General features: G+C 50.6%; 1 protein-coding gene across 3 annotated transcripts in view; it reads right to left on the bottom strand.

Annotated features, from left to right (window-relative positions):
• Positions 1 to 21,623, bottom strand: part of ZBTB7C (zinc finger and BTB domain containing 7C) — a 156,874-nt gene extending 135,251 nt beyond the window's left edge. The window contains exons 1-4 of one of the 3 annotated variants that reach the window (XM_034072911.1): positions 21,562 to 21,623; positions 21,274 to 21,430; positions 20,984 to 21,089; positions 20,766 to 20,850 (exon numbers count right to left, since the gene is read on the bottom strand). The gene's annotated coding sequence lies outside the window, so the exon portion shown is untranslated. Of the gene's footprint in view, positions 1 to 19,608; positions 20,186 to 20,765; positions 20,851 to 20,983; positions 21,090 to 21,273; positions 21,460 to 21,561 lie in introns of those variants that run through there. The other 2 variants (XR_004080075.2, XM_034072910.1) reach the window with 2 other exon arrangements.
• Positions 21,624 to 26,706: the final 5,083 nt, after the last annotated feature.

Raw genomic sequence — 26,706 nt, 5'->3', positions numbered from 1 at the left:
TCAGCAGCAGAGAGGAAAGCTGCCAGGGAAATTTTAAAGGCCTGATAGCATTTGACCATGGAAAACATAGGGGTAGACAGTGTTTAAACACCATTATGAATGGAGGAGCAGCAGTAAAAGAGGTTAGGTCAGATAATGCAACTGTGCTTTCACTCAAGAAGGGGGATGGTATACAAAACTGAAATACATGATCCCCATTCCTCAGCTAACTATTCAGATGGTGTGTGTTGGCCAAGCTCCACGGAGCTCTGCTGATAGACACCCATCTGGATGGATCCACATCTCTAGGACTCTTCTGAGTGTTTGTCAGCAGTTGTGCTTGTTTTTATGTCTTATTTTTGGCTGGGCTGGATGATACCTCAATCAAAATGCACCGTGCCCTTTAGCGCACATTAAAACTGACAGCTACCAGAGACAAATGTCACGGTTTCAACAATGAGCTAATCCTCATCTGGCCAAAACCAGCACCCTGCCCCCCTCCCTATGTGCCCTCCATCCAGGAAGGGATCATGGTGGCCAGGAAGGTGCCAGCCCCATGCTGGCTGTCCCAGGTGCAGGAATCCGGGAGTGCTGGCAGGTAGGATGGCAGCGGTGAGTAAATCAACATACAGCAAGACAGTGTGTCATCCTCAGAGCCCGTTTCAGCCTCAGACACCCGCCAGCATTAGATACCGGGAGGCTCTTTATCTTGTCACCGGTGACTAAGAGCATCCATGGCATGACGGTACCACAAAAATACAGGTGATGGAAAATGGCCCTTTTCCAAGGAGGATGGATCTTTTATTACATCCTGTTTATCTCCTATATTACTAAGGAGAAAGCCATGAAGCATGCGATCCTTTTAGGTTCTCTGAATCCACTTAGATTTTATCTCTGCAGCCAGAGCTTTCCAGGAATGAAATAGCTGCAAGACACAACGTGGGTGAAACAAAATCAAATAGTGAGTCTCTAACATGAAAGGCAAACTAAAAGGATGACAGCACTAGTTAGACAGAGGGAGAAATAAGGAGGAAAGGCAATTAAAAGCAATTAAAGGGAATTAATTAGAAGGTATGATGGAACTATGAAAGAGGAAAAACAGCTATGCAGAGTTCACTATATACCCCAAACTTTTAATTGTTGCACTTGGAACTGCAAGCCCTGGAGGTTCAAAACCCCTCTGGCAGTTTCAAAACAAAAAAGCTTCCCATGGCTCAAACAAATCACTTCTTTGCCTCTAAGTCTGCATGGCAGACAGGATTCCGAGCTTCCCCTCCAAATCACAAAGGCAGAAGCGTGTCCTGCTCTCCCCTTCACTCCACTGGCCAAAGCAGACAGCACATGCTGGCCATCGGATACAGCAGATGGAGCTTCAAGTGGAGCATTGATGGTGTTGTCCCAAGTGTTGGGCTGAATTATTTGCACCTACCCAATGATCCTGGTAAGGTTTCCACAGGGCCCTGGGGGTGGTGGGAAAACTGTCTGTGCTTGAAGTCACCAGGATAAGACCAGCAGCTGGGTTACTCCTGGGGGAGATGTCTGTCAATTGGAGCATCAAAATGCACTGCCTATAGTTCCAACTATAGCAATCACCATAGGATCACCAAATGCTTTGGGTTGGAAGGGACCTTAAAGCTCATCCAGCCCCAACCCCTGCCACAGGCAGGGACACCTTCCACTGGAGCAGCTGCTCCAAGCCCCTGTGTCCAACCTGGCCTTGAGCACTGCCAGGGATGGGGCAGCCACAGCTTCTCTGGGCACCCTGTGCCAGCGCCTCAGCACCCTCACAGGGAACAGCTTCTGCCTAAGAGCTCAGCTCAGTCTCCCCTCGGGCAGGTTAAAAGCTGCTCATAATCCCCAGTTCTGAACTGGAAGGAAGATCTAAGCTGAAACATTGCCATAAAGATTGCTGCAGAGAGCAGAAGCCCCTAGTCACTCAGTGTTTTCCCTTTGCCAACTGCCTTGGCTTTAACCATGAGAAGTAAGGAAGTCCCCTGCAGAGATCAAAACGTCTTTTATTAAGGGAATAGTGTCGATGGCTGGGAGTAACGACAAGAGGTCATAAAAAAAGCAGGCAGGCACTGTTTGTTTTGGCCTGCAGAACATGTATTATTTTCCTGGGGTGCAAACTGCTGCCCCACACTGAAAGCAAGGATGCACGGAACGGAGACGGGGCTGCCTTGCCAACAGTGGGTTTGTTTCGGAAGAAATTCCTAACCCGGCACTTCCGTGTGGGAAGGAGACAGTGGGACAGCAAAGCCAGAGCTGCTGCATGGTGCTTGGAAAGCAACAGCCAAATCCTTCGAGCTTGGGGTGCGTGCATGGGGTCCATGCAGCACCCCAGCAAACCCTTATGGGGATATGGGCAAGGTCTAAAGCTCCTTATGGTCTTCCCAAATTCTCCATCCTTACATTCCGTGCTCAGCTCTGTCAGCTACAAGGCAGACATGTATAGATACAGGGACTGTGCATAAGGCTCCATCTCCACCCCCTGCATCAGCATCAGCCCTGCTGCCTCCTCTGCCCTGCCACTGCTCAAGCTGCTGTCTTCAGAGACTCACAAAGAGACCTACAAAGCCCCAATTGTGCTTAATTAAGTGGCCACATGCTGATTTACACAACAATAACCCTGTTCCCAAACACGGGGGCTTCAAGCAGCTCCCCCCAGTGACAGAACCATGCTGTTCCTATGAAAGGGAGAACTTCATCTTCAGTTATAACTGAGAACTAAATAAATATCTGTAATTAATAATTAAATATCTTCTTTTTTTAAAGGCACAGCTAATATGACATAAAAATCCACTCATTTTCAACCCAAGCCTCAGGAGGAAAGGCTTTTTTTTTTGCTTGAAAGAAAGACCATTTTAGGCTTTGAAGTTAATTATAACTATTTTGCTTTATACATCACTTGCCCAGGAAGTTATGAGCCTTCCAAATCTCCCTGGTTTATTTGGTACTGAGACAGACTGAGGTTTGAAAGTCACAGCTGTCACAGGCCCAGCTTCCATTAGGAAGATTAATCTTCCCCGAGATGCATCTATGGGAAGGTCTGAATCACAGGGTTGGATCCCGTTGTCAGCTACAAGGCGTCAACAGGGTTGCATGAAGGAGAGGAAAAAGCAAAGTTGGGATGGACTAGTGAGCATCAGACCTTCTGCTGTGAATATTTATGCCCCCTGTAGCAAAGCAGAGCCCTGCTCCAGTGCTGGGTCTGCCACGCACAGGGGCAAGTCTATAACTGATTAGTAGCAATAATCAAACTGTGATTGGAATAGTCAATGGAGCATCTACCAGGGGTCATGCCTACCTGGTGGGATAGGAAAGCTTCAGCTGCTGGTCCTTGGGGATGTTCATGGAGACCCACTGCTGCTCCGAGGCATGACATGGCATGTATTGAAGCCTCCATCCTTAAATCAGGGGAACCTCCCAATTCCTCAGTGCTAACTGAACTCAAATAATGAGGGAACAGCCCATCCCACAGCAAACACTGGGACAAGCAGCTTGCTAACAAGTCCCTGCAAACAGCCTCCACCTCCTTTCTTGCCCTCCATGATTTGCCCTCCATCCACAGGAGCAAAATCATTTAGTTTGAGGCTTTTAATTAAGAGTGTCTATCACACTGAATTAGGGTCATGCCATCCTTCCTAAGCAACACCTTTAGAACACAGGCGGTACCTACATGGGAGAAATACATTCAAACTGCCAGATCACAGGCCAATTCAAAGGAAACCCTGAAGAGTCACCAGGTAGTTCTTAGATACTCCTACAGACACCAAAGGGACAGCAGGAGCTGCCTGGCAGGGGAGGACCTGGAACTGCTCTAAGTTCAGGGCTGCACTCCTGGTGGAGGTGGTACTGCAAGGCACCAGTGTGCAAAGCCTCCTGCCTGCAATGAACAGGCAGGTATAATAACCAAGTGTGGGGTTTGTGCTGGTGCAGTACCTGCTGGTGGGTTTTCTGTGTCCATCTCAAAGGCAGAGGGCTTTCAGCATTAGCCAAGCTGAAAACGGGGCGAGAATCATAAGTGAAGAGGTTCTGCTCTAGGCTAGTGCAAGAGGTGTCCCTGCCCATGGCAGGGAGTTGGAACTGGATGATCTCAAGGTCCTTTCCAACCCTAGCTATTCTATGATACTATGATTCTAAGAGCACCACAGTGGTAAAGACCTGGAGGTCTTCAACCCGTTGCAAGCTGCTGCAACAAGGCTTTTGGGGACGCGATGCTTGCTTTGGGTTGGGTTTTCTGCCTGCCAAGCCAGGGTGCTTTGTGATTTAACCTGTCTCCTCCTCCTAGATCAGGAGCCCGTGAGCTGTAACTCAACCACATCCATAGCAATTCAGAAGGCGCAGGGAGGTGCTGGCCTTTAATCTGGGCAACCTGCAATGGATTAACTCTACTTTTTCCCTTAGAAAAGCAGCAGATTTCAGCTTACAAATTAAAAGGCAGCAGCCAGTAAGTGATTATCATACACTTTCTACTGCGTGAGGCTGTGATTAACAAAACAGCTATAAACCTTTTTTTCCTTTTTTGTAGTAAAAAAGCACAGTCTCAACAGAATTATTCTGCCTCTGGGCTCCACTGAGTTTGCAGCACCCTGTATTTGTTTCCCAGCTGAGACAATTGCAAGTTAAGTGTTCGCTGGTGTTGTTGCTGCTACAGGGATTGTGCAGTTAAATAATTCAGCAACCAATTACTGTTTAACAATATCACTCCCACCATTGGAGCGGTGATCCGTCATCCAGGCCAAGAGACTCCAGCAGAAAGGAGACTGCAAGAAGCCTTCATCTGATGTGAAGGCATCAACTTGTGCGCTACTTCTGTGTAATATACAGCTTATTGACCGAAAGATGGGGTGTACCGGGCATCTTATCACATCCTAAATGAGGGATGTAACAAACTGCTGTTTCCCTTTAGGTTATTTGTTTGACTGCCACATAAGCAAACTGGTGAGGGCAAAAAGTCCTGCCCACAGGAGGTGGGTGAAATAAGCTGCTGATCGGTCAAGAATAGAAAGTAGGACAGCTCAACTCCGGTTCTGTGACCAGGAAATCTGGATTTCTCCCTGATCCCCCGCATGTATGAGACACCACTGTATTTGATGCTTCCACCATCAGCATGTGGGCCACTGCACCAAGACAGGTTTCAGATTCATCCCACTCAGAACCTGGTGCTCCCAGTCTGCCTCTGTGCTTGGACTGGGACCTAAAAATGCATCTGCCTTCATTTTTAAAGACCAATCAATACACAGCTGCCTTCTCAGACCTTATTTAGGGCTGAACCTGATCCTCTTCATGCAGGGCATCACCAGAGCTCACCCATCCCATCTCCATCACTGCGGAGAAACAAGCCTGGTTTGTAAAAGCATCCCTCGTGCCTGCTCGGTGCTGGTTGTGTGGCTTTAAAGCTTTCTTCTGCACAGCTATAAAAGGGTGTGAGAAAACTTGGAAAGGAAACCCTGGGTGGTACAGACAACTGGAACAAGGAGCAATCTGTGCCCAGGGCAGGGGAGGGGGTGGCAGAGCCCACACAGTGCCACAGTGAATGGCTGCTGGGGAGGAAATGACACACTGCACTATCCTGCTTTTGTCCAAATGCGCCAGAAAAAAACCCAAAAAGGAATTATTCTGCCTTGTGCTGCTCCCTCCTCTCCCCCCCATGCAGGCTATGGTGACCACCTCCATGTCCTCACTCCTACTGCAGGGCACCATGGCCGGAGCAGCATCTGGTTTGGGTTAGCACAAGGGTTATAGTTTTATGCTCTGCAGGTTTCTTGTTGCTTATTGCTTTTAACAAGGATCACGGCCATGAAGTTTGGCTAGACAGCAAAGGCAGGGCACAGGAACGCCCTGCTCCAGCTGCCAGAGAGACACTGTGGGCAGCATGAGCAGGAAGGAGCAGGCAGGGGCAGGCAGCATCCTCCAGCCCTGCCCATGCTGCCCGTGCAGAAGATGACACCAAGCACACTGGCTGTGGGTGCCTGTGTTCGTGGCTCTCCCCAAGCCCCATCTCTGATTACAGCAGGGTCCCAGATGTGCTTATCCAAAATAAAGTCCTTTAAACCTTTCACCCTAATTATGCCCAAGTAAACATCCCAAACATCCTTTCAGCATGAAGCAGTGCTGAGGCCAGCCCAGGGCTACAATCCCTCTACAGACACCAACGCTCCTCTGCCTGCACCAGCCATAAACCCTCTGCCCACCCCACAACCGGCTGAGGCCCTCAGTGCTAGAAAGTGCAAACAAAAAATGAAGATTAGCAATTGAACTGACACATCTAAGCTGTACTTTATTTCCTTCACATGTCAGAACTTGCTCATTTGTATCTCAGCTCCCCAAGGCTCCTTCACCTTGCAGAAGAGAAAGACACAAGGAGACCACAGCATCTCCTGCATCCCACAGACCCACATCCCATTCCTATCTGCACTCAGCCCCAGCTCTCAGAGCCACCCAGGAACCCATGGAAGGGCACAGATACACACGGCTGCCTCACATGGCAGCAGCTCCCTGTCAACAGGGCTCCAGCTAATTCAGCTACATCCACGTGAGCAGTGATAACTACAGCAATGCTGTGCGCAAGTGACCTGCTCCAGTCACACAGGATGCTTACAGAAGAGCAAGAGTTCTCCAGACTCAAAGTTTGCCCTTTTATTCCTCTTTCAAATAAGGACTTCTAAACTTTAATGCCAAAACAATAAAAATAAAGCCAGGTCTCTACCTCTATCTGTAGTTTAATATATACGATAAGACTGTAAGGGCTTTGCAGAGCTGGGCACTGAATTGAGTGATAGAAATGGTCTGGCTTTTTTCCATTGCATTCAGCTTGCAGGGAGGATATGCAATCCCACCACGGCCCCCATCTGACCCAACAAAGTGGAGGGTGGGCTGAGAGCAAGCATATGGCTGGGGGATTGCTTTTGCTGCCCCTGTCGGGTCTGACTGAGCAACAATGAGATACAGACCCTCTGTAAACCCAAGCTAGAGGGAGAAGAGGGTCAGGAATGGTGCAGAGGTCTCAGGTGCTATTGCACCAGCCTTGGACAAGGTCATCTTACAGAGTATGCCTCAGCAAGGTGAACCCTGTGGATCAGATCTTGGCCAAGAGGGGTTGCAAACCTCACCCGTGGGCTCTGCAGTGCTCAGCCTAGATCAAGGAGATTGCCCTTTTCCTTTTGCCATGCCTGAAAATTCAACTCAAGTATCTCCAGATCCAAAGAAAAGCCTGACCTTCCATTGTCCCTCCAGGAAACAGCAGGAGGCACTGACACAGCCCTTTCCCTAACTCAACAGCACAGCAAAGCCAACTACTGTAATCCATCCTTCATCCATGGAGAAAAGATGCTCCTGCAGATACACCACTTCTTTACCCCCCTAATGAAATAGCCCTGTTAACATACAGGCAAGGCTGGTCAGCCAACCTGCTGTGCCTACAGCAGAGCCTCTTCCTGCTCAGGTGTTGCAGGACCTGACCTCAAGGTGACTAAATGATGAGCTTCAGCTCTGGGAAGGGACGAGGAGAACCCATGGGAAGGTGGTGAGAGGACCACCCTGGTGATGCCCCATCCCTGGCAGTGTTCAAGGCCAGGTTGAATGGGGCTTGGAGCAGCTGCTCCAGTGAAAGGTGTCCCTGCCCGTGGCAGGGGTTGGAGCTGGATGAGCTTTATGGTCCCTTCCAACACAAACCAGTCTGGGATTCTGTGTTCTATGGACTCTTTGGAAACCCCACAGCATGAGACCAGTGTGATGGAGAGGTGCCTAAAATGGTGCAGTAGGAGAGGACATAGAATCATAGAATCATCCATTCGCACCCCATGCCACAGGCAGGGACACCTTCCACTGGAGCAGCTGCTCCAAGCCCCTGTGTCCAACCTGGCCTTGAGCACTGCCAGGGATGGGGCAGCCACTGCTGCTCTGGGCACCCTGTGCCAGCGCCTCAGCACCCTCACAGGGAGGAACATCCTTACATCCAACCTGAGCATCCCTGAGGGCAAGGCACAGTAAAGGAGGAAGATTTATCCCTCTGGGTCATCTCAGTCACCTGGGTGTCCCCCAGGACATGAGTCACCAGACACTCATCAGCCACCTCAGTCACCTAAGGCACCACCAGCCCCGGGGGCCAGTGCGATGCAGAGAGCCCTGAGGAAGCATTGAAAGGCTGCATGGATCCACCCGCTTCAGACTGCGCTGTCTGAATGCTTGCATACTTGGAACCACATAAAACCATCCCTAACACTGATGAAAATAGCTTCAGAGCAAAAGTGAAGTGCAACTGCAAGTATTTTGGGGGAGCACACACCATGCTGGACCCACCATGGGGGTTGCCAAAGTGTACAAAGACATCCACGTTCCCAGGAGCTCATAGTGGGACATAGAACCATAGAATCATAGAGTCATAGAATCAACTCAGCTGGAAAAGCCCTTTCAGTTCATCCAGTTCAACCATTCCCCAGCGCTGCCAAGGCCACCCCTAACCCATGGCACTGAGTGCTTCACCTACATGGTGTGTGAACACTTGCAGGGACAGTGACTCCAGCCCTGCCCTGGGCAGCCTGTTCCAATGCCTGAGCACCCTCTGGGGCAGGAATTGTTCCTCAGCTCCATCTAAACCTGCCCTGGTGCAGCTTGAGGCCGTTTCCTCTTGTCCCATCCCTTGTTCCTTGGGAGCAGAGCCCAGCCCCTCCTGGCTCCATCCTCCTGTCAGGCACTTGGAGGGAGCCATCAGGTGCCCCCTGAGCCTTCTCTTCTCCATCTGAACCCCCCATCTCCCTCAGCCATTCCCCATCTCTCTTGTGCTCCAGGCCCTACACCAGCTCCATTGCCCTTCTCTGGCCCTGCTCCAGCACCTCAATATCTCTCCTGTAGTGAGGGGCCCAGCACTGAACAGAAGATGAGGCAGAACACGCAGGAAAAGGTGTTCAGTAGAAGATGGTTTGTGGTTGTTTTTATTACAAGCCACACCTGCACATCGTCCATGCATTCGTTCCCCTCCAGACTCATCCAAACACTCACCACTTGCAAGTTGCTTCCCAACAAGAATCAACATTGTTAAGAAAAAAGAACAGAGCCTTAGGCAAAATTAGCTTTTTGTCTTCCAAGCACGCAATTATCTCTTGCAAAACTATGTAAGTCTGAAATGCAGGAGAGGCAACACTGAGCTTCACGAAAATGGTGCCTTTAAAGTAGAAATTGTTGCAATATGGGAAAATAAGATGGGGGATTTCCAGACATGGAAAACGAGGGCTACTTTTTATTGTATAGTTTCCAGACATACCAGGCTCTGACAGAGATGACCCTAAAAAATCACAACTACGACTGTATTACATATAGCACTCCATGGTCAGATTATTTTAGAGGTACAAATGAACTGCTTCCCCATTCCTCCTGAAGCCCCCGTTGACAGGCTCTAAATACAACAGAGCAACCTGTATTCCCAAGGTGTACTGTAACATACATAAAACAAACTAAACAGCCACACAGACCTAAGACATGGTGGTCTGATATGGCTAAAAATGTTCTTGGTGTTTGCTTGGGACTGCCTACAGACGAAAACCCTGATGCCACCCTACCTACGTGGCAATCTGGGCATGCGAGATGAATATCCAAACATCTTCAGTGCCCACCATCAATAGACATAGATAGCTATTAAATAGACAGATGCAGACAGAGATTAGGGAATGTTTCTGGAGATCATCAGAGCAGCCTTTGTAAAGGCACAAGCTTCGGAATGCAATGAACTGAAAGGCAAAACAGAGACCTAAGATTTACATCCCAGATCAAGCCCTGGAACACGAAGCAGTAACGGTGGTTCTGGATAGAACAGGCAGCAAACTGCGCTAATGTGACTTCTTCAGACAGGCAAAGCAGGCAGGAATGAAACAGGCACAAGTCTATGCAGATGCCAGCCCATGACACACTCGGCAGAGATTAAAAAGTCTAAGTGATTTCTAAAGAACCATGGAAAAGAAAAAGCCCTTTTGGTCATTAGTTCATTTATTCTCATATGGAAAAAGAAAAGCACTATCTCCAGAACAGTTTTAGTGATGCGCCTCCTCCATACCTGCTCTTCCCCACGACCACCAAAAGAACAAAGCTGATGGTGAAGCAGTTTTCCAGGGGCAGGGAAGCACACAGCCCTGGTAATCCCATGGAAATGGATTCTTTCTCATGCCTGAGCATGTCACATCCTTGACCTCTCCTGCACTGGGAACACCAGCACATCCCCATTCAGGATCATGGCTGGCATGAAACCATCCCAGTATTCTGCCTGCACAAAACGAATGCAAAGTTATGCAGCTAATTTGCATATGTAATTACTATGAATTAGTATGCAATTGGCCAATTAGATTCCCTTCTTGCATGCATGCTGCTTCTAAATTCAGGCCTCATCATGGAGCGATCCCCTGGTTTGATAAGCAGTCCAGCCGATGGGCTGTCTCCAAGTTCTGCTCCCAACTTCAAGGTCATCCTCCGGCTCCTCCACGGGTTTCCATCAGAAGCATAGGCTGAAAACACTCACTGACCCAGACAACTTTCACTGAATTCACAGGATTTTATCTGTAAGGAACCCCCAAGATGACCTAGCCTCACATCAACCCAAACAGCAGAGCCTCGTAAAGCCCACATGTAAAGTTGGGGCTGTTCAGCCTGGAGAAGAGAAGGCTGTTTGGAGACCTCAGAGCAGCTTCCAGTGTCTGAAGGGGGCCTACAGGGATGCTGGGGAGAAACTGTTCATTAGGGACTGTAGTGACAGGACAAGGGGTAATGGGTTGAAACTTAAACAGCAGAGGTTTAGACTGGATATAAGGAAGAAATTCTTTACTGTTAGGATGCTGAGGCACTGGAATGGGTTGCCCAGGAAAATTGTGAATGCTCCATCCCTGGCAGTGTTCAAGGCCAGGCTGGATGAAGCCTTGGGTGATATGGTTTAGTGTGAGGTATCCCTGCCCATGGCAGAGGGGTTGGAACTGGATGATCTTAAGGTCCTTTCCAACCCTAAGTATTCTATGATTCTATGATTCTATGACATTAGAGCATGTTTTTCAAAGAAGACACCCTATCCTGAACTAAAGATGATGAAGAACCCATCCCTACGCAAGCATGCCAGCAGCCTGCCTGGAAGTTTATGCAACATTTGGCACATACAGTTAAAAGATGCAATGGAAAAGCTTTTACTACTCATCCACCACACATGTGCTCCAAGGACTGAGATGGTATTGGGAAGGACCTGCCACCAACTTGGAGGCAGAATGTTTCTTCAAACCCATTTTTCACAACTGGTGTAATCCAGCCAAGGAGGAAATAACAAAGGAAAAGAGCCTCCCAACAAGCCTGGTTTGAATCATCCCTGTGGGTCTAGGTGGGCTGCATGGATCTGAGGTAACAGCAGGAGATGGGGCTTGACCCCACTGCTCACCCATCCCCAGGTTCTCTCCTAGGGCTGGAGACCCCAGTGACAAGCAGCCACTCTTCCAGGGAGAGCTTCTTTGGCTCTGGTGATGGTGGAAGCTCCTGGTGAGCTGTGAAGCCCATTTTGGGGAGCTGGCAGCAGAATGTGGCTGTGCCAGACTGCCTTGGCTGCAGCATTTCCCTACTCCTGGGGAGGAGGAGGAGGAGGGGGAGGAGGAGAAGAAGGACAGGAGCAACCGGGAATGACTAAGACCCATTAGCAGCACCGGGGTTGCCAAGCAACTAGGAGGGACTGGCTAGAGACAGGATGGACCAGGGCCAAAACTGCAGCAGCAGGAGACCACTGGGATGAGATGGGCAGGAGGAGGCTCCACACCATACAGTGGTTAACCCTCATGCATCCACTGGCTGCTCTTCCACCTGCTATCAGGTCCCTGAGATCCATCTCATGAGGATGCTCATGCAGCAGGACTGCCTCTGAAGGTGAGAATGTCCCTACTCATCCCACCAAAGAAGGCATCACCACCCCATGTGGGGTGGGATCAAAGGGATTGCTGTCTCCCCAGAATCCCACCATCAGCACCCTCGCTCCCCACACCTCAGTCCCTTTTATCCAGCAAAGGCAGCAACACATGAAAGTTTCCTCTCCAACGCTGCACTAACTCTTGTCAAATCAAAGGAAATGTGCTCAACACTGGAAAGTTACTTTAATTTCCTCCTCTTTTTTGGGGAGGGGGGGATTTACTTATTTATTTTTAATACCTTTGCCTGCCTTTGACGCATGCCTCCCAGCCTTGGTGCAGCAGCATCTTCCCCACTTATTCATGTTTCAAAATCAGAAGTGCTTTTCCCCTCGGTTTCTCCCCTTGAAATCAGGCAAACCTGCAGTTCAGCTTGGCCACAGCACAAATAGCTCCAATATTAACTGAATTTAACCAGAAAGACAAGAGCTTGAGCTGAGCTCTTAGGCAGAAGCTCTTCCCTGTGAGGGTGCTGAGGCGCTGGCACAGGGTGCCCAGAGAAGCTGTGGCTGCCCCATCCCTGGCAGTGCTCAAGGCCAGGTTGGACACAGGGGCTTGGAGCAGCTGCTCCAGTGGAAGGTGTCCCTGCCCGTGGCAGGGATTGGAGCTGGATGAGCTTTAAGCTCCCTTCTAACACAAACCAGTCTGGGATTGCATGATTCAAGATTTTTTCCCCATCTTTGCAGCAAGCACATCCAGGGAAGTGGTCCAGGTCCACTATGGATCACGGTGTGAAAAGCCACCCAGCATCACCAACCCTGAGATGCCACCACCCTAGGCTCATACACAGCCAGCACTGAGGGCCCTTTGCTCCAAGGCTTTGCTAAAGGGTCTGGACATATTCCTCTAACAAAACCTCAGGTTTGCAGTTACCTGTTGATGTAAATAGGGTGAGCTACATCAGCAACTGCTGCAAACACAGCATCCTCCTTCTCCCTGCTTCTCCCTAAAACAATGCACATGTAAAACACTCTCTGTTTTAACAAGACAGTTTTTCTATCTCTTGTTTTCAGCTGGAAGTGCATGCTCAAAACAAGAACAAGCAGGTATTTTACAAGGATGGCTGGGCATTTCTTTACAACCCCAGGCCTGACAGAGATAATGGGCTTAGAATAACCCTGCATGCACAGTCCCAGAGAAAGTCTGCTCCCAAAATCAATGGACTAGCCAGGCGAATAAAATCACTCACACTTCGAAGTGTTACGAGCTCAGTCCATAATAAAAGACATCAAAAAAGGCATTGAAAACACAGGCTGTGCTGCAGGAGTACATACATACCTGTACAGACAGGTATGGGATACTCCAGTTACATCAACATTACAAATATAGAAATACCCTTTTTCATATTTTGAAGGGTTATCATAAAATCAGTTCTTTGAAAACTGACAATAACTCAATTTACAAGTTGATGTCTAATTCTGGTCACTTTAAATTTACAACCTGAATCCAGTAAATTCATGCATCCTCCTATTAATTGCACATTACCAAAGGGCTCATTTATAGCCTTATCATTTGAAACAGTGATCGTTAAAGGAACCCTGCTGCTTCTTTCCCTTGTGCAATTTCACATGGCATCACTATGCTTCTCAACAGGCTAAGAAATATTCCTGGGGGTAACATAAGAAAAGGGTCTGAAATAGGGTATCAGGGATTAATTTAACCAATCCAGGGCACTGGCCAACACCAGGTCTGTACACACACCTTGTGCCTTTGGGTAGAAGGGAAGACGAAGACCCCCAGTACCAAATTCCAGCCCTAAAAGGAAACTCTTAGGTGCAAGCATGTGAAAAACAGATGATTTAGAAAGGCAAGGCTGACAAGGGGAGCGCTGCCAGCAGACGGCAATGCAATAACACTGCCTGCAAATCCCTGCTGAGCAGCTTCAGTGACTATCATCAGTCATGTTTCTCTTCTCTTCTGTTTAATTGACAATCATGATGCTTAAAAGCGACAGCGAATACCCTGAATGTTTCCTCTCACACTGCTGTGATTAACTTCTGTAACTTAATTCTCAAGCTGCAAACGCTCACCAGTTTTGGTGACCCTTCTGGACGTCAACCTCAAGCTCACTGCTGACCCAGCTGAGGTCACCATGCTCCTGCCCACCCTTTTTTGGTTTCACTTTGATTGTGTGCTCATGACAGAGCAAGGCAACCTAAAAATAAATCCCCTGAAGGGACTTACATATAAAAGTTGCCAATGGCCTCTCACTCGTGTCCCTGTGCCAAGGTACAATATGATCTACAGAAGGGCTCATCTGCGATGCAATCATAGGGTTCACCACCTACCAATTAGCTGAGGTCCATGCACTTGCTAATGCTGATTTGGTTACTCCCATCAGATTTGATCAAGCATGCAAATCGTCAGGTCTTACGCTAGGCAAAGCCTGGAGAAAGGAGAAGGCTTGAGACAATAAATACATAAACCCATCATTTTTAGGTTAAACTGAAAAAAAAGAGGGAAGAAGTAAACTTTTATTCTGCTCCCAACCTCTTCCTCTGCTGTGTGCAATTAGGATCACAGAACACTGGAAATGCTCCTTCCACCAGGAACAGAGGCTAAGAGATACTATATGGCAAAGGCAAACTTGTAGATTACCAGATGCTATATGGACTAGAACCAAAATCTGCAAGGAGCAACAACAGGTTGGGAGGCACTGCTTCTGTCAGCAAATCAGTACCTTGTGAGGGTACTTGAGGCTTGAGGGTGTTGGGTGAGGAGAAGCTCCCCATGACCCAGCTTCAGTGAGCGCTTGAGCCCAGAACCCCCCATGTGCTGGGCTGCACCCCCAGAGCGTGAGCAGCAGCTCAGGGAGGGGATCCTGCCCCTCTGCTGTGCTCTGGGGAGACCTGAGAGCAGCTCCAGTGCCTAAAGGGGCTGCAGGAAAGCTGGAGAGGGGCTTGGGACAAGGGCCTGTAGGGACAGGACAAGGGGAATGGCTTGAACCTGCCAGAACAGGGGAGACTGAGCTGAGCTCTTAGGCAGAAGCTGTTCCCTGTGAGGGTGCTGAGGCGCTGGCACAGGGTGCCCAGAGAAGCTGTGGCTGCCCCATCCCTGGCAGTGCTCAAGGCCAGGTTGGACACAGGGGCTTGGAGCAGCTGCTCCAGTGGAAGGGGTTGCTGCCTGTGGCAGGTGTTGGAAGTGGATGGGCTTTGAGGTCCCTTCCAACCCAAACTATCCTGGGATTCTGTGATCCTATGAATTCCTGTGCTCAGGAATTGAATTCCTGTGCCAGGCTGCTCACCCCACAACCCAAAAGAACCCATGTCCTTCTTGGGGTGCTTGGCTGGCAGAGCTGACAAATTTCAGATAAACCATAGAGCTGCTGGTTTTACCACCAGCAGACATGTATACATGTCCACATCATGTTCATATAGGGTGTCCTATCCAGTTTCCAGCAGGCCTTATGATATTTGTGGGTCCAAATTTTCCCTGCAGCTCCAAATGGAAGCAGTAATTCTACATTTTAGGTCCTGAACCATCGTGTAGTTTTGTTATTAAACATTTGATGTTGCCTTGAAGCCTGGGAGCGCCGTTTTATGTGCATGTGAGAGCTTATAGAACATTTGGGTGTCATTTCTGATGAATGGCCCTGATAAATGTTAGATCTCCAACCCGTTGCTCTTGCAAATACTATTATTTCTTTTCTTATTTGTTTGTATTGCAGTAATTCATTCAGGTGCCAACCATGACTGAGGCCATGCTATCAATACATGTCCTGACAGCAGCAGCAAGAGACGGGACCAGCTCCACAGACTGCAGAGGAGAGTGGGAAGCATCATGGCTGGTGTTGGTGGGGAATGGATTTAAAACTGGGTGATTTCCCCCTATCCTGAGGAAAACCACAGTAAAACAAAGAGAACCCCAATCCACAGAGATCCAAGTTAAACATCTTCTGGTTAAACATCTAAGTGTTTAACCAGAAGAGGACCACCTCTGGCAGAATAAGGAGACCTTGTTCACATTGAGATATGGCTCCCACCACAACTAGACCATGACAAGAGCAATTAGAGGCCATCAGCTCATGCCTCTGCATAGAGTCTCAGATAAAGCTGTCCTAGCTTCCCTACACACCCCAGAGGCCTACTTCCTTGCAGGAATGCTAAGCACACCCAATGAATGCTCCAGGCCAGTCTGTATGGACCCGCAGGATGAGACGCTATCAGCCTGTACTGCTCCTCTCCTTTACAGAGTGGCCCAAGGCAGTGTGCAAGCCATGCTGCTGGTGAGCAATGAAAAAGCAATGAGTGGATGTGCAATACTCCAGCTCTGCTCTGGCAAGGTGCAGACCTGCACTGTCCTTGACAAAGCCAACATGCTGTCCAGGCTGACATGGCCCATTGGACCTATGGAATACTGTCTAACTTGGCATCAGTGGCCAGGCACAGTGTCACCTCCTCTAATTGTGCCAGATGTTTGCCCCACTGCATGAAGGACCGTGTGTGTAGACAACCACCATGGCCATGGGTGACAATGAGCTGCTGCCACCTTTAGCCGCAGCAGCCAATATGTCACCAGGATGGGCTGGACCTCCTGGCCATGGAGCTGAGATCCTAGCTGTGCTCCCTGGGAATTGTACCACCATCTGCAATGGAAGCAGAGCTGACTCCTGGTTCTTGCCACCAGGAACAGGCAGAGCCACAGAATAATAGAATCAACTTGGTTGGAAAAGATGTTCAAGATCACCAAGTCCAACCATTCCCCAGCACTGCCAAGGCCACCACTAACCCATGGCACTGAGGGCCTTGTCTACATGGTATGTGACAGTGACTCCACCTTGGGCAGCCTGTTCCAATGCCTCACTCTCACCCTTTGAAGTCGTTCTCAAGAGCCCAGCTCTTGCAGAAGCTCCCTTTGCTCCTGTAGATCCATTGACAAGGAAACCTCCTCCTCAAAAACCAGGATAATGCAAGCCCTTTCATACCTACCAGCTCAGGCAAATAAACCCACACACCTCCTCCCAGCGATGATAATGGAGAACTAAGATCTAATTAAAGAAATGAAACATATTAATAACAACAGGAAGAGTTGTTTCTTTGAGCTGGTCACCATGAGATTAAAAGCAAACAGAAAGCAAAGAGACCCTGATCCCTTTTGATCAGAGCGCTGTAAAACAAGTGGCACAGACCCAGCAGGGCTTAAAACACACGGCAGGGCACACCCTTCCCTCCAAACACACCTGCCACTTTCTTTCCTCCCTTTTCTTCTCTCCCACATCCTCTCTGGAAAAGCCGAACTTCATTCATGACGGAATTGAACTATTTCCTTTCTTATTCTAAGTTTTTTTATTCTATTTTTTTTATAACATGCAACCACATAGGAGCAGGGAGGGCAAAGGAGGACCTGGAGCTTTTCAGACACAATAAAGAAAAATTAAAAAACAAACAAAAAAGTATTATTAAACCCCAAACCCATAAACAAACAACACGTTCCCCAGAATAATGACTTCGGGGAAAAAAGGCCAAAAATACTGTACAAGGTTCTGAAGTGTGCCAGGAGAAGAGAATGGAGAGTCCTCACTGCCAGGGAGAGCAGTGGGACAGCAACCAGGACAGAGGGATGCTCCAGGAAAGACAGGGAGAAGGTTTCACATGGATTTAGCTGCCTGAGAATGTCTTCAGGCACCTGGTTCTGGTCACTGCAAAGCCCCATTGTAGGCAAACTCAGAACCTTTAGATACGGTCTGGTTGTCCCTCTGCTGTGCTCTGTGAGACCCCCCCTGCAGCCCTGATCCAGCTCTGGGGCAGCAGCACAAGAGGGACCTGGAGCTGTTGGAGCGAGGCCAGAGGAGGCCATGGAGCTGCTGCAAGGGCTGGAGCAGCTCTGCTCTGGAGCCAGGCTGAGAGAGCTGGGCTGGGGCAGCCTGGACAAGAGAAGGCTCCTGAAGGGGACACCTGAGAGCAGCTCCAGGGCCTAAAGGGGCTGCAGGAAAGCTGGAGAGGGGCTTGGGACAAGGGCCTGTAGGGACAGGCCAAGGGGAATGGCTTGAACCTGCCAGAACAGGGGAGACTGAGCTGAGCTCTTAGGCAGAAGCTGTTCCCTGTGAGGGTGCTGAGGCGCTGGCACAGGGTGCCCAGAGAAGCTGTGGCTGCCCCATCCCTGGCAGTGTTCAAGGTGGAAGGTGTCCTTATTCATGGCAAGGGTGCTGGACTAATTGTGCCCATATTAATACTTCGGTTGCCCCAACCCATGCGCCAGACCTTGCACTTGGCTTTGTTGAACCTCATGAAGTTTATATGGGTCCACTTCTCAAGCCTATCCAGGTCCATCTGGATGGTATCCCCTCCCTGAGATGTGCCAACTGCACCACTCAGCCTGGGGTCATCTGATAATACATACCCTTCTGACCAATTCTTGTCTTATAGCTTCATCATTGTTATCCTGTAGTGATGACACACAGCGTGCACGCAGGGCTGTCAGCACTATCCAGAACCTAGCAACCTGTCAGCAACCCAGAACCTCATGCTCTGAAAAACAGGGAGCACAGAGAGATGTACATACTGTTCCTGTCCCACGAATTAAGCACTGGGGGGTGGAATGCTTTGCACTTAGGGGCTTCTACCCTGATATAGCACCCTAAAAACAATGAGAGCCACATGAAAATGAGGAGGAGGAGGGGGACAGTGTGCAGCATAGAGACAGGGCTGGCAGGAAACGCTCCTGAGACACTGACACTGCAGCAGAGAAGACAAATGACTGGCCCAAGGCCACGCAGCGAGGCAGTGTCCCCTCTACGTGACTTTCAGTCTCTGCTCCAGCACAGCATCACTAAGGGCTCCTTCAGCAAAAGGTTATATTGGCTTCAAAATGGTGTGATTTATTTTACACCCGTACGCACTCACACATAAAAATGTACGTTAAATTTTTTTACCTCCTTTCTCCTCTATCCAGACACACTTAAACACGCCTCAAAACCTCCCTGAATAGAAGTAGAAACTTTGCATCTCTCTGCTGTAAGAGAACTCAACAGGGTTTGATGTGACTCCAGCAGCATGAAGCAGGATGCTGCCATCAGTCCCACCTAGCAAGTCACAGCATCCCAGCCTGGTTTGGGTTGGAAGGGACCTTAAAGCTCCTCCAGCTCCAACCCCTGCCATGGGCAGGGACACCTTCCACTGGAGCAGCTGCTCCAAGCCCCTGTGTCCAACCTGGCCTTGAGCACTGCCAGGGATGGGGCAGCCACAGCTGCTCTGGGCACCCTGTGCCAGCGCCTCAGCACCCTCACAGGGAACAGCTTCTGCCTAAGAGCTCAGCTCAGTCTCCCCTCGGGCAGGTTAAAGCCATTCCCCTTGTGCTGTCCCTACAGGCTCTTGTCCAAAGCCAATCTCCAGCTTCCTTGTCAGCCACTCTCAGTACTGGAAGGCTTACAACCATACAGTATGGCAAATATTTCCTAGAAGCTATAAAACCCTCCCCAAGGACTGCAGTGGGAGAGGGGCTGGACAAGCTGAAGCCTGTCCCTTGGAGAAGTCACGCTGGAGGAGATCCATCCAGGTGATCCATCTTCCTGCTGTGTTATACAACGACACAGTAATAGCCAGCCCGGAGGGATTTCCTCCAGGAAAACTCAACTGTTGCTAAAATGGCAAGTTAATATCAAGCAAGAACTCAGCCAACGTTAGACCGAAGGATGGGCATGACAGGGAATAAAATATTACAGTCCCCATTCAAACGTTTTTATTTGTAAGAGCGGAAATAAATAGACCTATCTGCAGCCTGCAAAGAGGGGAGGCTGGATGAAAAGAACAGAGAAACACTGCACACACATTGATTTGCTTCTTTGCCATTTTTCCTAATAAATAGCCCAGCATGTCTGTGCTGATGGGCAGCTGGGGTGGAGGAGGGCATGCTGCCCGAGGACACAGCACACACATCTGAGCGCTGGCTCTGCCCGTTTGTGTTGATTTTATAAAGAAAGAAATAAATAAAATTATAATTTAAGAAGAGGGAAAAGAAGATGGAAAAGTTATGTGGCTAATAAAGGGCTCTATTGTGCCATCAATTTTTTAAGCTTTAATGATTTCAGGAGGAAGTTCAGCTCAGCGATCAATAGCACAATATGGGCAGGAGGGCTCGGAGGAAATCCATTGCCGGAGCTGCGGCGAGGGCTGGGGAAAGGGGGGTTCAGAGGAAGGGGGTTCCCCCTGCCTAGGGCAGAGGAGGCTCCAGGGGACCCCTGTCCCGCACAGCTTCCCGTTCTGTCGATCCGGTGCGGTGAGAGCTCCCCCTCCTGCCGCACGGTGTGTGCAGCGGGGACAGCGGGGACGTTTGGAATGCGAGGACCGCTGCCGGCAGAGCGGGAGGTGGCCATGCAGCACCCACATCGGTGAGGATGCTCGCCCCATGCTCCCCACACTGGGGCTGAGCCTGTGCCATGGGTGCTCACCCCATGCTGAGCCCGTCCCAGGGGTGCTTTCCCCATGCTGAGTCCATCCCAAAGGTGCTCATCCCACACTGAGCCCATCCCGTGGGTGCTCGCCCCATACTGAACACATCCCAAAGGTGCTCTCCCCACGCTGAGCCCATCCCGAGGATGCTCACACTACACTGAGCCCTCCCAGGGGTGCTCACCCCACACTGAGCTGGTCCCAAGGGTGCTCATCCCATGCTAAGCCCATCCCAAGGGTCTTCATCCCACATTGAGCCCTCCTAGCGATGCTCACGCCACACTGAACTGGTCCCAGGGATGCTCACCCCACGATTCCCATACCCGTGCTGAGCCCATCCCAGGGATCCTTCCCACCACTCCCACCGCATGAGGGGTGTACGGACAGCCCCCCATGTCCCTCTCGTCCTTCATGCACCCATCCTGAGGGCAGCCATCCCCGCTCCCGCATGGAGCCGGCAGACAACCGGCAGACATACCGCATGGCCGAGGCTCGCTGCTGCCGCCGCCGGGGAGGCTGGAAGCGGGGTTATCCAGGGGGGAGATCTTGCGCCAGGCGAAAACCTAAGTGGCACGATGATACAGCGTGAAGCTCTTCAGCATCAGCGGGGACAACGCCTCGCCCGAGGTGCCACCCAAGACACAGCCACAGCCGAGCTTACACGGGCTCAGGCGGAATAACCGAACAGAAACCCACCGAGTGGTCCCCAGCAGCAGGGACGGGTGGGGGATCCTGAAACAGCGGCACAAGGCGGAGGGGAGATGGGATGGAATGTGATGGGGTCACCCCCCTGGATCCGGTCCTGGATTAGAAGGGAAAGCTGATGCTGGAAAGTCAGCGCACTTGAGCTGTAAGGCAGGCAGCAGGAACTCCAGCGGAAAGTTTTACCACAATGTATAAAAAATAAATAGAATTTGATGATAATAATTTAAAATAATAAATAATAGTTCTTATTTAAGACAAAAGAAGAGGGGGGAATAGCAGACCTGGAAGCCAGGGGTGACGGTGACAGCCGCGCTGCCCCTCGGTGATGCTGCCGCAGGTCCGGGACACGCCTGTGCTACGACCCCTCGGTCCTGGTCCCGGTGTGCGGAGGGGGATGAAGGGATGCGGTGGGGATGGGATGGGACCCGACGGGACGCGCTGTGTGTGTCCGTCGGTGAAGGCGGCAGATGGGGAACCCCGAGCCCCGTCCCCCCCTCCCAGCCCCGGCACGGCGTGACCGGGCTGGGGGGCAAATATGCCTTTAACGATAGATTTAATGAAGAACTTACCGTCTACACCGGGATCAAAGGGGCGGGAGCCGCCGCTGCGGGACGGGACGGTGCAGCGGGGCACACACAGTGAGCCTATGGGGGGGTGCGGATGGAGACGGGGCGGCCGTGGGGCGGCGGTGGGGCGGCCGTGGGGCGGCGGACGGGACACACACACACACACACCCCCGGGACACGGACCCACCTGCCCACAGCGCCCGCCCGCCCCGTCCGGCCGAGCCAAGGTCCCGGATGTCGGTGCCCGCTCCCTCCCCTCAGCGCTGATCCCCCCCCCCCCCCCCGCCACAGCCGCCGCCGCTGCCGCCGCCACCGCCCGGGGCGGCCCCACCCCCCGCCGGGGGGGGGGCGGTGGCACTGACCGCGGAGGGGGGGGGGGCTCTCAGTCCCGCCCGCCCCGTCGGGGCGCTGCCACGTGGGACCGGGGGGGGGGGGGAAGAGGAGCCTTCCTCCCTCTCCCTTCCTCCTCCTCCCTCTTCCCTCCTCCGTGCTCCTCATCATCCTCCTCCCCCTTCCCCCCCCCCCCCCCCCCCGTGTTGGGCTTGACAGGTCCACGCGACCAAACAAACCGCGGCCGACGAGCGTGAGGCTCAGCCAATGGGAAGCGAGAGCAGGCAGAGAGGGGCGGGGCCGAGCGCCGGCCGCCCGCCCCTCAGCGCGCTCCGTGAGGTGAACCGGCGCGGCCCCCTCAGACCGGTTAAAACCCCTCCGAATACAGAGCTGCTCCCGCAGGTCCCATTGCAGGCAAGAGTACGGTGGAGTGTGGGCATTGCCCTGCCCCTCACAGGGCTCTGGTTCCTCTCCACATCCCCTTCCTAACCCCAATCCACCTGCATCACCCAGTGTGCTGGGGAACGGGATCTAAGGGCAAAGTTTTCTTTCTGAGGTAAAAACCCTTCCTGCAAGGATCGGTTTCTGTGTCCATGTGGATCACAGATGTAGGGAGCCAGGTGCCTCCTGTACTGCTGCCTCAGCCTGATTATACCTGGGGTGAGTCCTCTAAAGGCTTGGGCTGCAAGGGAATAGAATACAGGCAACGAGTGCACCTAAATCTATCTCAGCCCATGACATTAGGATAGCAAGAAGCCTCCTCTATTCATTTCATTGAATCACAGAATGGTTTGGGTTGGAAAGGGTCTTAAAGAGCATCCAGCTCCAGCCGCCTGGAAAAGATAAGGACATCTTCACCCTAACCCTGAATAAAGCGTGGAGTTTGCCTGTTGATGGCTAAGAAGGTGATGGTAAGAGAGGACAGGCAGTGCAGCAGCTTAGAATGGTAAGATCATGGATGATTTGGGTTGAAAAGACCTCAAAGCTCACTCAGGTCCAACCCCTGCCACGGGCAAGGACCCCTTCCACTGGAGCAGCTGCTCCAAGCCCCTGTGTCCAACCTGGCCTTGAACACTGCCAGGGATGGGGCAGCCACAGCTTCTCTGGGCACCCTGTGCCAGCGCCTCAGCACCCTCACAGGGAACAGCTTCTGCCTCAGAGCTCATCTCAATCTCCCTTCAAGTTTAACCAACTTGGTCCCAAAACTGGTATCACAAAGGAAAAAATACCAGGGCCCTGACAGCAGGGTTTTTAAACGGCTGTTTCCTTTGGTAGGCTGTTGTTTGGGGGATTTGGGGGTTTTGATTTATGTTTTTGTTTAATCAGACCTAATCAAAATCACTATTTGTTTTTATTCCATCTGGCAGCCTACCCCATCATCAGGCTTCCGGGCTTTCCCATCAGATCCCCGAGTGCTGTTGGCACAGTGCTGAGTCATGGCAGAACACTGTCATCTAAGTAGCTAAGACTTCACCCTCAATACCAACTATATGTGGGGATGTTCTCCCTGTGTGCATATAGAACACTTCCAGCACGCTGTTTTCCAAGATCTCGGTGGTGGATGCAGCATGCTTACATCAAGTGTTTCCAGTGAAACACTATTCCAAGCTATTCCTTTAGGGTTCATTTTCCTGTGATCCATACCTTGCAGGTGGAGGAGCCTGACACAGTGATGCTCCCATCCAACCTGGGATCTCTGCTCTAACACCAAGACTAACCATTGCTGATGGCTGACCCACCAGCCTGGGATCTGACTCTACTTCCTTACTTCATCAAAACCCTCCTACTTCAGTGGAAATCCTTCATTACTGTCATGTTTTTCAGTTTAAAGGAAGATTTAAACTAGAAGGGGTGGGAGCAGCTGCTGTGACTTTTCTCTGCTAATGGAGGAATGTGTGTTCCCAAAGGCAAGTGGAGACAGGACTTGGGGATGCCTTATTGCCATGTTTGTTCCACTTGTATTTACCATAGAATACAGACTGGTTTATGCTGGAATGGACCTTAAAGCTCATCCAGCTCCAGCCCCCTGCCACAAGCAGGGACACCTTCCACTGGAGCAGCTTGCTCCAAGCCCCTGTGTCCAACCTGGCTTTGAATACGGCCAGGAATGGGGCAGCCACAGCTTCTCTGAGCACCCTGTGCCAGCGCCTCAGCACCCTCACAGTAAATGGAGGATTTTGGCCAACTCAAATGCTCTCAGGCATTTTCTCAGAGACTTCTGACGTGTCTACTTTATCCTCTCCTCAGAGCAGTAACTCAGCTCTGTTAGAGAGGGGTCAGCTCTGGCATTCACTTGTGATGTGATTGAAAGTGTGGAAATTGGCAGGAGAGGTAGGGAGCTACCTCATCTTCATGCACATAATCAATAGCAAATCGTTACTTAAAAAGTAAAGTGGTTGATGGTGGTTTCATAGGGCAAGACATGCCCTGCATTTTCAGTCTTTGATTCATGCTGCTTAATATGCCTTGAGATGAAGCTCAAGGAGTGACTCACATCGTAAAAGCTCTCCAGTTAGCTCTTGGTGCTACCTCTTAGCAAGTGTGTCATGGCTGCTTCAGCATGTCTGTGGCTATTCTCCATTCCAGCTCCAGCAGCCTCCAAGGCCAAGGGAAATTGGTAAGCCCAGACTACGGAGCAATGGCACCAAGGCATTTGTAGGTCTCCTGCCAGGATCAGGACACTGTCAGTGTGGACCTGGTTCAGATATCATGAGGCAGGGCATGGTACAGCTCAGTCCACTTGCAGATAAACAGCCAGCAGTGTGTACAGGGAGCACAAGCTGTGACAACCCTCTCCATCTTGCAATGAAGAAAAGAACCTCGCTCTTAGCTTCTGTTGTGTTTAGGTAAGGCTCTGACCATTCCCTTTTGAAGATCATGGTGTACAGAAAACCTGTTCTCTGAATTAACAGCACCACATCCCTCACAAGTACACACAAGTGCTTCTGAAGTGTCAGCCTTCCTAAATGCTGTGTGCTGTCCATGTGAGTGCTCCTGCTCAAGTGCAGGATCCAGCCAAGGACTCTAGCAGTCCTTCCCTTATTAGTGCAACATTATTAGCTTTACTTCAATAACCTGTATTGATTTTGGTCTGGGGCTGCTTTTTCAGTATGAGACAAAGCTGGGTAGGATTTTTTCCTACATTATTTGTACATTGAGGATGCGGTGACTGTTACTTCACTGATACCCCCTGCTTTCCCCTTGCACTGACAGCAAGCTAATCCTGCCTGCTTTCCTGGAGCTAGCCTGGGGTTTCTGTCAGTTGGGATGGGATGGGGCGGTCCTTGGGGAAAAGGTGGGAGTTGAGAGTTGCAGGAACCAGGCTGCTTTAGTTCGGAGGAGGGAAGCACAGAGGAAAAGCAGCAAAATGACTTGGGGCTTATGAGATATCCAGTCAATGATGGCTTAAACTACCCCAATCTGAGTGTGCAGTGGGGTGGAAACCTTCTCCTGTTGACCATATTGAGGACTGCTGCTCACTAGATAACTACTGGCATAGAATCCAGACCTTCTTCTATCCATGTTTCCCACCTAGAGTCCTCCTGGTCCTCAGGTTTATACAGCCTTAAACACTGCTGACAACTGCTCTGGTCCTGTCACTATACCATGACAAAGAATGCCTAGTAGACCTCAGCCAGGTGTGTGGAAGTAAAACCTGCTTGAGGCCTAACAAACTTGGTACCAGATTCCATGGACTGTCTGGGACAAGGTTTTGGCCATCATTCCTGAAGCTGGAGTATTGCATAGTGGATGGGAGAGCTCAGATAGTGAAGCTGGTGAACCAGCATGTTTGTGACTATTCTCCATTCCAGCTTCATCCCGAGTCTTTCAGGACATACAAGTTACAGCTACACATCCAGGCTTTGCTGGGGTGACCTGTCCCTGATGTAATGATGCTCACAGGCTAACCCTTAAAGGCTGTGCCATAGCCAGCTTACTAAACATCTCTGCACTCATCTGCAAAATGGCCAAGTCTTCTTTCACTTAACCTTATCTCGCAAATTAGGTGGTAATCCTCTCTTCATATTATCATAGAACCACAGACTGGTTTGTGTTGGAAGGGAGCTTAAAGCTCATCCACTTCCAACCCCTGCCACAGGCAGGGACCCCTTCCACTGGAGCAGCTGCTCCAAGCCCCTGTGTCCAACCTGGCCTTGAACACTGCCAGGGATGGGGCAGCCACAGCTTCTCTGGGCACCCTGTGCCAGCGCCTCAGCACCCTCACAGGGAACAGCTTCTGCCTAAGAGCTCAGCTCAGTCTCCCCTGTTCTGTCAGGTTAAAGCCTGACAGAACCTTGGCCTGTCCCTACAGGCCCTTGTCCAAAGCCCCTCTCCAGGTTTCCTGCAGCCCCTTTAGGCACTGGAAGGCTGCCATAAAGCAGTGTATAAAACATCTTCCTCCAAGGATGTTTAGCGCAACAGGTCTGCATTTGCAGTGTGCTATTCAAAGGCTACATTAATGTTGATGATAATAAAGTGTCCTTGGAGGTGCAGGAAGGCAGCCATGGGTGTAGCACAGGCTCCACTGAAGCCAGTGACAAATCTGACCTCAGATCAATGCACCAACTGCTCTGATGCATCCTTGAAGCATCACAGGGCAGCAAGGGACCTGGCCTGATACATGCCATGAAGGAGAAACCCTTCAATCATGCTTATGAAGCTGCCTGGAAGAAGGGAAACTTTGCATCCAAGTGTGAGCAGCCGAAAGTGGCTTCAGCAACAAAATGCCATTTGAGCTCAAGAGGAGTATGAAGGGTTACGAATCCTTGTGCCATGACAGGAGTTCATGGGCAAGGCTGATCTTGGTCACATCATGTG

Source organism: Melopsittacus undulatus, chromosome Z (genome assembly GCF_012275295.1).
Source record: "Melopsittacus undulatus isolate bMelUnd1 chromosome Z, bMelUnd1.mat.Z, whole genome shotgun sequence".
Taxonomy (NCBI): domain Eukaryota; kingdom Metazoa; phylum Chordata; class Aves; order Psittaciformes; family Psittaculidae; genus Melopsittacus; species Melopsittacus undulatus.
The sequence above is the reverse complement of the archived record's forward strand: the minus strand, read 5'-3'. Positions and strand labels throughout refer to the sequence as shown.